The sequence below is a fragment of the Coregonus clupeaformis genome, unplaced genomic scaffold (genome assembly GCF_020615455.1).
Source record: "Coregonus clupeaformis isolate EN_2021a unplaced genomic scaffold, ASM2061545v1 scaf0198, whole genome shotgun sequence".
Taxonomy (NCBI): domain Eukaryota; kingdom Metazoa; phylum Chordata; class Actinopteri; order Salmoniformes; family Salmonidae; genus Coregonus; species Coregonus clupeaformis.
In genome coordinates, this window is record NW_025533653.1 from 105,112 (window position 1) to 113,757 (window position 8,646).

General features: G+C 45.5%; 1 pseudogene; it reads right to left on the reverse strand.

Annotated features, from left to right (window-relative positions):
* Positions 1 to 4,840: 4,840 nt before the first annotated feature.
* LOC123484105 lies at positions 4,841 to 8,442 on the reverse strand (annotated as a pseudogene).
* Between the last annotated feature and the right edge of the window lie 204 nt (positions 8,443 to 8,646).

Sequence of the window (8,646 nt, forward strand, 5' to 3'; positions counted from 1 at the left end):
GGGGATGACCGCGGCAGCTTTCCAATCTCTGGGGATCTCAGACGTTACGAAAGAGAGGTTGAACAGGCTAGTAATAGGGGGTTGCGACAATTTCGGCAGCTAGTTTTAGAAAGAAAGGGTCCAGATTGTCTAGCCCAGAAGATTTGTAGGGGTCCAGATTTTGCAGCTCTTTCAGAACATCAGCTGTCTGGATTTGTGTGAAGGAGAAGCGGGGGGGGCATGGGCAGAGTTGCAGCGGAGGGTGCAGAGCTGGTGGCCGGGGTAATGGTAGCCAGGTGGAAAGCATGGCCAGCCGTAGCAAAATGCTTGTTGAAATTCTCGATTATTGTAGATTTATCGGTGGTGATAGTGTTTCCTAGCCTCAGTGCAGTGGGCAGCTGGGAGGACGTGCTCTTATTCTCCATGGACTTTACAGTGTCCCAAAACCTTTTGGAGTTAGTGCTACAGGATGCAAATTTCTGTTTGAAAAAGTTAGCCTTTGCTTTCCTAACTGCTGCTGTATATTGGTTCCTAACTTCCCTGAAAAGTTGCATATCGCGGGGGCTATTTGATGCTAATGCAGTAAGCCACAGGATGTTTTTGTGTGTGTCAAGGGCAGTCAAGTCTGAGGAGAACCAGGGGCTATATCTGTTCTTAGTTCTGTATTTTTTGAATGGGGCATGTTTATTTAAGATTGAGAGGAAATTACTTTTAAAGAACAACCAGGCATCCTCTACTGACGGAATGAGATCTATATCCATCCAGGATACCTGGGCCAGGTCAATTAGGAAGGCCTGCTCGCTGAAGTGTTTTTGGGAGCGTTTGACAGTGATGAGGGGTGGTCGTTTGACCGCGGACCCGTTACGGACGCAGGCAATAAGGCAGTGATCGCTGAGATCCTGGTTGAAGACAGCGGAGGTGTATTTAGAGAGTAGGTTAGTCAGGATGATATCTATGAGGGTACCCATGTTTACGGATTTAGGGTTGTACCTGGTAGGTTCGTTGATAATTTGTGTGAGATTGAGGGCATCTAGTTTAGATTGTAGGATGGCCGGGGTGTTAAGCATATCCCAATTTAGGTCACCAAGCAGTACGAACTCTGAGGATAGATGGGGGGCAATCAATTCACATATGGTGTCCAGGGCACAGCTGGGGGCTGAGGGTGGTCTGTAGCAAGCGGCAACAGTGAGAGATTTATTTCTGGAAAGGTGGATTTTTAGAAGTAGAAGCTCAAACTGTTTGGGCACAGACCTGGGTAGTATGATAGAGCTCTGCAGGCTAACTCCACCCCCTTTGGCAGTTCTATCTAGACGGAAAATGTTATAGTTGGGGATGGACATTTCAGAATTTTCGGTGGCCTTCCTAAGCCAGGATTCAGACACTGCTAGAACATCAGGGTTGGCGGAGTGTGCTAACGCAGTGAATAACTCAAACTTAGGAAGGAGGCTTCTGATATTTACGTGCAGAAAACCAAGGCTTTTACGGTTACAGAAGTCAACAAATGATAGCTCCAGGGGAGTAGGAGTGATACTGGGGGCTGCAGGGCCTGGGTTAGCCTCTACATCACCAGAAGAACAGAGGAGGACTAGAATAAGGATACGACTAAAGGCTTTAAGAACTGGTCTTATAGTGCGTTGGGTACATAGAATAAAGGGGGCAGTTCTCCGGGCGTTGTAGAAAAGATTCAGGGCATTATGTACAGAAAAGGATATGAGTACAGTTGAGGTAAACCTAAGCGTTGGGTAACAATGAAAGAGATAGCATCACTGGAGGCACTGATTGAGCCGGTCTCGGCGTGTATGGGGGGTGGAACAAAGGAACTATTTGAGGCAGTTTGAGAGGGACTTGGGGTTCTACAGTGAAATTGTATAATAAGAACTAACTGGAACAGCAATAGGCAAGGCATATTGACATGGGAGAGAGGCATAAAGCAATCACAGGTGTTATTAGAGAGAGCTAAGACAACAACTGGTAATGGAGATAAAGTTTGGGCTGAGGCTAAACAGAATAAACAGGACAGGGTACCGTGTAAAGGAACAGTCCAGCAGGCATCAGCTGTGCAGCTGAGTGATCATAAGGTCCAGTAACAGCAATATGTGAGTCCGAGAGCAGTTCAAATTGGTGCTTCAGCACAGCTAGCAGGGAGCACAGTTGTAGTTTGCGTGTGCTAGCGGGCCGGGGCTAGCAGATGGATCTTCGTGGTCGCCGCAACGGGAAGCCTGTTGAAACCACATCAGACGATTTCGTCGGCAAACCAGTCGTGTTGGATCGGCGGGGCTCAGTGTCAACACTAGGAGGTCCCGTCCGGTTGACAGAGAGGTAGATAGCCGGGAGATGGGCCTGAGGCTAGCTCAAGGCTAACTGGTGCTTGCTATGGGGCAATGGTAATTAGCCAACAACAGGTTGCAGCTAGCTAGCTGGTTGCGATGATCCGGCGCTAGGGTCCAGTGATTCCGGCAGAAAGTCCGATAAGCTCTGGGTCGATAGCACGCTGTGCAGACTGGCCGACGAATTGTCCAGGCTAGAGTTAGAGCTGGCTGGTGGATAGTGTAGGCCACGGACAATGGTGAAGACGCTAACGGTGACTAATAGCAAGTGGCCATTCAGTTGCAGCTAAACTAGTTTCAGCTTAAGGTTCTTGATGAAAGTTATAAAGAAATAATAGAATCCTTTCCACGTTGGGTGAGGCGGGTTGCAGGAAAGTATATTTAGTTAAAGAATGAAAAGTAAAATTGAGAAATATATACAAAAGACAAAAAAAACTAGAAACGGGATATTTACACTAGGACAAAGAATAAAACCACGACCACGCTGCTACGCCATCTTGGATCAAAAAAAAGTTCTTCCACACAGATCTCGACAAACCATTTCTGTATGGACCTCACTTTGTGCACGGGGGCATTGTCATGCTGAAACAGGAAAGGTCCTTCCCCAAACTGTTGCCACAATGTTGGAAGCACAGAATCGTTTAGAATGTCATTGCATGCTGTAGTGTTAAGATTTCCCTTCACTGGAACTAAGGGGCCTAACCCGAACCATGAAAAACAGCCCCGTTCTCCTGGCATCCGTCAAACCCAGATTCGTCCGTCAGACGGTGAAGAGTGATTCATCATTCCAGAGAATGTGTTTCCACTGCTCCAAAGTCCAATGGGGGCAAGCTTTACACCACTCCAGCCAACGCTTGGCATTGCGTACAGTGATCTTAGGCTTGTGTGCTGCTGCTCGGCCTTAGAAACCCATTTCATGAAGCTCCCGATGAACAGTTCTTGTGCTGACGTTGCTTCCAGAGGCAGTTTGGAACTCGGTAGTGAGTGTTGCAACCGAGGACAGACTATTTTTACTCGCTACGCGTTTCAGCAGTCTGCAATCCCATTCTGTGAGCTTGTGTGGCCTACGACTTCTCGGCTGAGCCCCGTTACTGCTCCTAGACGTTTCCACTTCACAACATCAGCATGTAGTTGACTGAGGCAGCTGTAGCAGGGCAGAATTTTGACTTGTTGGAAAGGTGGCATCCTATGACGGTGCCATGTTGAAAGTCACTGAGCTCTTCAGTAAGGCCATTCTACTGCCAATGTGTCTATGGAGATTGCATGGCTGTGTGCTTGATTTTACGCCTGTCAGAGAAGGGGTGTGGCCGAAATAGCCGAATTCACTAATTTTAAGGGGTGTCCACATACTGCTACACTATATATACACACACACGGCCAAATTCAATGTTATCAAATCACTGTTTTTGATACCTAAAGGGGTCCTAAAATTCAAAATCACATAGCTAAATGATCCTTGGTATGACCATCTTAAAACAATTCCATATGGTAGTTTAGTGGAACCCGCTATCATGACTGCACCGAATCAACTGATTAAGTCTTCCCTTCAGTGAGATATCCCAACTGGGGTCTCAGCATTCACTCGCTTTGTATCACAGTCAGCCAGTCTTTCTCCATCTTTGGCACTAACTAATCTGGACAAGGAAGCTCCACTTCAAGAACCTGTCAGATACCAGTTTCACATTTATCTCCCATGATCATCATATGGTTGACCGGTGTGAACTCAAATACATGTTTACCTTCACAGTACCCCATCCCGACACACTAGTCTGGGAGCACAGAGTAAGCCTCAGAACATTACCCAGGTAGCAGTTTAAGGGTTTATACAGTATGCCTTACTTGAAGGGCCACTATGGCATTAAGGCAGGGGTGTGAAACGCAGTTGTAAGGCGTGAGTCTGCTGGTTTTTGTCATTTCCTTTCAATTAGTATCCAATAAAGACCTATATAACCAGGTGAGGAAAGTGCCTAACTGATCCCCAGATTTTTATACTTTCGCTTACTCCATTGTCAAGCAAAACAGGTTTGGCAATGACACAGAGTACAAGGATATGTTGTCAGTCTTGACAGGTTCACTTTTTGTACATTGGGGCACTCACGTTGGGTCATGGTCTTTGCCGTCGCCCTAGAACGGGGTATTTCTTTGTTTATTTAGTTGCATTGCAGTACGTCATCTTGATATCACAATAGCATTTAGGAACACCAAACCATGAATGACAAGGCCAAAGGAAATAACTTGCATTGTCATTTATTGTGGTTTAACATATTCTTTCCACAGCATGAAACATACAATTCCAGCGCCATCCACACATTGATTTGCAGTACAGCAGTGACAGAAACCCCAAACAAAATGGATTGTGACCTTACCGGAGTCTATTGACCCAAGTCTAGAAAATGTGAACAGATGCCCACAGGTCAAATGCATTAACATGATGCTGTGTGTTAGACCAATATTATATTAATAAAAAAACAGACACCACTACATTTCAGAAGGATACTTATATCTGAGACGACTGATTCCCAACACAAACCACATCAATATTGTTCATAGGGTGTGACAGTACACTTATGGTCAAAAACACCGGTTTTCTTGGCAGGCCTCTTCCTCCTTCGACCATTGGTCTGGGCTCTTGGCGTAATGGGGGGCGTCCGAGGGTACCAGGGCCCCACCAGCCAATTGAGGGGCATGTTGTGGACCAGGTAGTCCAGGATGGCATCCAGAGAACCGCTCACTATGCCCTGAGGTCTGATGCCCGGGTGGGGGTCAGCGGAACTAAAGTTGTGTAAGATCTGTGAGGCAGAAAGCAGCACACACACAGCCTGCTGCTGGAGGTGGCGGGGGAGACTTTGGAGGCTGCAGGCCAGGCTCAGACAGCTGCTCTGCAGCTGGTGACTCACACTGGGGAGAGACTTCCAGGCTGTGGATAACCACCCGCTGGAGAAACAGAGGTTATGTACTGCTTTATGTGGTACTGAGCTGAACCATGCAAGCGAACGTGTCAAGTGAATATAGCCAACGCTTGGTCTGGGAAACTGTCAACAGCATGGTTGAGTGCAATTCTGTTTTGTTTAACATTGCAGTACCGGAATTGACATGTTTTCAGTAAGGATTTTTCAATTAGCCACTTGAATAGATAATGAATATGATCCAATTTCTAGGGAAGGAACATTTGAGAACCCCCTAGAGCAAGCTTGTAAAAGTAATCACAGCTTTTAAGACTCATGTCCACCAACACAGTACATTAGTAAATAGATTTTATAATACCTCGGTCTCCTTGTCTTCCTTCTCTTGAACATTACTAGTCCATTCCACCAAGGCGCCAAGATTTTCCTGCACACATCAATTCCATCAGAAGCATAATGGTCAGTTTACAATCAAAGTACAGTGTTTCAATTTCAAGAATACGATAATTGGAGGACAACTATACTGAAGAAAAATTAACGCAGCATGCAACAAATTGCAAAGATTTACTGTTAGTTCATATAAAAAGAAATCAGTCAATTTATATAAATTAATTATGCCCTAATCCATGGATTTCAAATGACTACAGATATGCATCTGTTGGTCACAGATATCTTAAAAAGGTAAAGGGGGTGGATCAGAAAACCATAAGTATCTCGAGACCACCATTTGCCTTATGCAGCGCAACACGTCTCCGTCACAAAGTTGATCAGGTGGTTTGTGACCTGTGAAATGTTGTCCCACTCCTCTTCAATGGCTGTGCGAAGTTGCTGGATATTGGAGGGAACTGGAACACGCCGTCATACACGTTGATCCAGAGCATCCCAAACATGCTCAATGGGTGACATGTCTGGTGAGTATGCAGGCCATGGAAGAACTGACATTTTCAGCTTCCAGGAATTGTGTACAGACCCTTGCGACATGGGGCCGTGCATTATCATGCTGAAACATGAGGTGATGGTGGCGGATGAATGGCACAACAATGGGCCTCAGGATCTCGTCTGTGCATTCAAATTGCCATCGATAAAATGTAATTGTGTTCGTTTTCTGTAGCTTATGCCTGCTCATACCATAACCCCACCATGGGGCGCACTGTTCACAACATTGACATCAGCAAATTGAATCAAGCCAGGACCCCAAACTGACCTGAAACTAATAGGCTACCAAAACCCATCAGTGGGTGGGTCCCTCTCCCAAATGGACTTCTAGAAAAACTGGTTTAAGCATCTACCAGGCTTACCAAGTTCATGGTGTACTGAAGCAAGTTGAGGGATTTCTGACCACAGACTTTGACAGAGCGCACCTTCTCCTCTGCCTGGTGGTATGCTCGTCTACACAGCTTGACAGTGAGGGAAACCAGTCGGACAGGAGAGCTGAGCCTGGCGGCGGCAACATCAAAGCCCTTCACAGTCTTTACCTCGTCTTCTAAAGACAGACCGACAAGTCAGTGTGATGAGGGATGGAAGGTTACAGAAGAACACATCAGCTTTCAGTTGCCCTTTATGTCTGTCAGTATAAGTTACCAGAGGCCTTGGAAAACCATAGTTTAAGGTGCAAAACATTGTGGATTACACTTTGATATGCATGTGTAAATAGCCCCTCACTTTTACATCATGTTGCAGAGCGTTTGGAGTAAAGTGTGTCCGTTGCGAAATATTTTGTGTTTTGCTATGGTGTGCCACTAATGAACACACCCAAGCATTAGCCCCACTCACCCATCTCTTCATAGGTCGGAGGAAGGGCTTGGTCCACCAGGGTTTCTGACAGGCTCAGTGCAGATTCCAGTCCCACGCTAACCAGCTGGACCGCATGCTCCAGGGACACCACGTTGACTCTGCCACCACTTGCGCCTTTTGTCATCGCAACCATTCCAGTCATGGTGTAATACATGCAGTTCTTTGCGCCGCGGACAGCAACAGCTACAGCATCTTTGGCCTCCATCATTATATTCTTCACATCTGAAACAATCTGGGTGATAATGAGAATTGAGCACAAAGACAGTTCTTACAGTAATGTTAAATATATTTAACACAAAAAGACAGCAAATAAAAGGATTGGGACATAGAGATTGAGTTCACCTGCTGTGAAGGCTGTTGAAGCACTGGCAACGTACTCTCAAGCTTATCTAGGCCTTTACATGCAAGATCATTCACAATGGAAACTGTGGGAGCACAGCAGAGGGGTTGGATTTGGTGTGAGACAGAATTGTCACAATTCAAGCCCTGGTTTGGACCAAAGTGATTCTGTAAGTGTGGAAACAGTGGAAAGAAGGTGACAGAGCATCAATGTACTTACTTTGGGGCTCCAGCTTAATGATGATGGGGGGTGGCACTGTTACAGGCTACAGAGGTTAAGGTCATCACACTAATCTCCACCACCTTACACAACGATCTGATGTAGGGGTGGTTGCTCTTGGTGTCACAATACAAGACAGATACGAGTGCACACGCTGAGCTAACCATGGGGAGGTTAGCCAAACGAAAGATCACATTCTGTCAAGAAACATAGCAAACTGTGACCACAAGTCATGACTAATAAAAATACCTATGACCAATCAAAGGCCTACAACCAATGCAAAACACTTTCACTGGGTATGGCTACTTTAGGTCATCAGTGCTCTCCACGAACACTAAGCAAGCAGTTAATATAGCTAGAACATGGTTGAGTAGTAGGAATACAAAACATAGGGAACGTGCTGTGTAGGCTTAGTGGCTGTCTGGCAAGAATTTCAATTGAACCAACCGGACTCGAGTTATGATTCCCAGGCATCATACTTCGCCCTATTAATTAAAGATAGATTAGGTTATTTAACTGTTAATTGATATTTTACAAATCCATTTAATTTCAGAGTTGCATGAGAAAGGAGATGGTTCAAAGTATAAACGCTTTTCATGTGCCCCCTGAGCAAAATTACTAATTACTAATAACTTGCTTTAGAAATTGTTGCTTTGTCCATTCACCTGCCAAACATTTACCTGCCTGTTCTTTGTAAAACCACATTCTTTCTTGCGATGTCCCTTGCACCATGGCGTAATGACGATAGGGCATAGGAGAATTGGACAGCAACAATAATATGTCAGGCTAATAGCAAACAAAACGCACACAGGCTGGATCTCTATGGTACAAAGTGGTGTCCTTTCCTTTACCTTATCGGTCCTATGAATTAAATGCGACAGCTGAAACCCAATTCCTGATATATATTCATTAGGCTATTGCTTTCACCTGTTGTTTCCCCCTAATTAGTGACTATGAATCAGCGTAGACGAGGAAAGGAAGAAGATGGATGAGATGCGCGCGCATGCACACACGCACACACACACACACACACAGACGCGATGTCAATCACACTTTGAAGGATTACTGTGTGTGTGTTACTATG